We start from the raw sequence: 3136 nt of genomic DNA on the forward strand, positions 1-3136 counted from the left end.
TTCGTTATGCTTTCGTTTCAATTTGCCGTAGCTGCTGCTTTGCTTCGATCTTGAAACTCAAGAGTGTCCCTTTCAAGCGTGTAAAAAGGCCGGAGTATCGATCAGTTCAATTGGGCACGTTTTGAGTCAATACATGATAGAATGTTGCATGTACTATGTAACTACTAGTTGGACTGGACTGGGATTATGTGAAAGATGATCACAGGGTAGCGTTGGAGTTCAAGTTTGAACAATGCATAGAAGAAGAAAAATTCAAACATACTCTCTTGCTCTGTGAAATCATGGTGCAAACATATTTTGCATGTAAAAAGATATCATGGAGGAAGGTAAATGTATGATTGAATTATTAGGCCGAGACAAGGCGCAACCTAATTAACATGCAAGAATTTTTTTCTGATTCTGAGTCGAAAGATGGTTACAACTAGGCAAAATTGGTTCTACTTGGCTCTTTTTGGATTGTTTGGATTGCTTACCACATACGTCACGTGGTTGGTTCTACTTAGCTCACTTTGTCTTGTCGAGAACATGATCTTAGCCCTCTTGTGTTGGCTAGCCACATGTGTAGAGACCAAAGAACAATACTTAAAAAAAACTTGAAATATATTGTTTGTTTAAAGCTCTGGTAACCTAATAGCCAAGGACAAACAAGCTTAGGAAATTCATCATCTGTTTGAAGTTCTCACTACCTCTGAACCACCCCTAGTAGAAACAAGCACCATCATTTGTGTAACGATCTCATTGGCTCTTACCTACCAAAGGACCAAGCTCATAAACAAATAATTCTTAGCTATTGACCCAACAGGCATCCAATGACTTTAAGTCACTACCTCTACCACATGTACCCAAGTCTTCTATAAGGAGCAATCCTTCGCATTCCTCATCTTACTCCTATCTATTGGTATTGTTGATTCCTATTTAGTGCAGTGTTTTGTTTCTACATAGTAGCGATTTGAGTTTGGTTAGTGTAGGCATAAGAGGCACCAGGAACAGATGGTGGATAACTGCACTTTGCATAGGACCTATAAAATTCACACAACCAACATGCCTCTCCATATCAGCTATTTTCCATCCACTAGCCGGTGTGCCATCTTAGTACAATCAGTGCGTACACCACGCCCTCATGTCATCTTGTGGAACAGGCGATAGAAGTTTGTGATGTTGGGCTAGGATGTAACTGGGGTAGAAGGAAGTTGTTCTGTGCAGAAGAGGATTGGCGTGGTTGGACACTGGTTCACTAGGGGCGGGGCGAGTACAGACTGCTACGGAATGGTACACATCAGTGACAATTTACCGATGCATCTGGCAAGCACGAATCACTCGCTCGGCGCTAGCTTTCCAAACCTCCGTCTGATAACAGCACCCAAAACATCCCGCGTCTATCAACTGTGCAACCAATACTGCAATGTCTTCATGGATGCCGGAGTGGCATCCCACGGCACGGTATTCGCCGTGAACTCCCGCGCCGCCTCTCTGGCAGGTTACGGTTTCCTCAGTGCTGCAACGCGACATGCGTGCTTGGCTGGAACGAGGCAATACGTTAGCAAAGCAATGGCTAGAAAATTTGGGGATCGACACCCAAACAGAACACGACACCGAAACTTTCACCTGATCAGTCACATAAACCTCAACTGGTCACCTATGATTGATCATGCTAGTTGTTATAGTACAAGCATGTAACCTGCACAAGAAGTGTGTTTGAATTACCGAATAGTAAGAAATCCTCAGTGGAGCGTCTTTGCCAGGGGTGACGGGGGTTACAAGGTGGAGCAAGAGCAAGAGGAACTGTCCGGTGCTAAGCCACGAAGGGATAGACTGACGTTAATCAACAGAAACAACGACTAAACAAGAAAAACTCTAGGGCTTCTTCTAGGAAAAATTCATGAGAAAACATTCTAATAGGCTCGAAACTATATCTGATCAGTGATTGCGCATGCTGCAGATGTTGGTTTTCCTTCGACTTCTCCTTTCGTGAGAGTTTGTCGCGATCGGTGTGACCATCCAACAGTTAGCTTGGAGGACGAAAACTGACACAGCTTTCAGAACTACTACAGGTTTCAAAGTGAACTTCTTAGAAAGCAAAATCCTATCAGGTCTACGTACTTAATGGTAATTCATGACTACACTAAACATATGTTTGTTATGAACCAGTCGATGGAGAAAGAAGTTCGATTGAGTAAGTAAAATAAAATGTTTTCAGAAAGAAATTGAAAATCCCTAGCTGCTTGAACTTCTGCCATGAAAATTTCAAGTATGGACCTAAGGGGAAAAATAAGTGTGTGTTCCATCGCAGTCCCGCAGAGCACCATTCAGGTGCAAATTTTACATAGTTGACTTATTTCATGGTGTTTCTTTGAGAACTCGGTGGGAATCATATGGAGGAAGAGATACGATTAAATTATGTAGCATGATCAATGGGAAAAGGAAGTATCAGATCAGTACTACAAAAGAAAAGCTGACAAAAGATTAACCGTGTGATTATAAGTGGGATAGTAAGTACCCTAGAAACGATTGTCCTTTGATTTAGTTCCAAAAGTGCCTACGGTGTCATGGATCATGATGCCACTTACTGTTTTTGAAGAAAAGGCGGGAGTCCGACTTTATAAATAAAGCCAACACGACAAGGATTCAACAACGTTTAGAGCATCACAAAAAAGGAAGAAAAGTCTCTTACACACCACACCTGGTCAAGAACTAGGCACGCAAGCCGAGGGAAAAAGGCAAAAGAAACTAGCTTAAGTTCCAGGTCGAGCAATTGAAGGGCGCAAATCTTGTCAATGATCTCAAACAAAGCATCAGAGTCTATTGCCTTAGCGAGAGGCTTCCACTGTTGTAGGGAACCAACCATTTTGAACAAGCAATCAGCGGGACGGTTAGGGAATAGATGTTCAATAGTAAATTTATTCCTAGTAGTCCAAGTAGCCCAAGAGAAAGCAGCAAAGGCAGACCAAAACACGTGATTTTTTTAGTCCAACTACTTTGTAAATAAAAAAAGGTCATCCAAAAATTCTGGGTTCCAATTGACGTTCAACCACGATCGAGCAACTCTAGCCCAGATTAGCATGGACACAGTTAAATATAATATGCTTAGTATTTTCCGTCTCCCCACAAAGAGAACAGTATGTCGATGCAGTGCCAT

The sequence above is a fragment of the Triticum dicoccoides genome, chromosome 1B, assembly GCF_002162155.2.
Source record: "Triticum dicoccoides isolate Atlit2015 ecotype Zavitan chromosome 1B, WEW_v2.0, whole genome shotgun sequence".
In the NCBI taxonomy this organism is placed as follows: Eukaryota; Viridiplantae; Streptophyta; class Magnoliopsida; order Poales; family Poaceae; genus Triticum; species Triticum dicoccoides.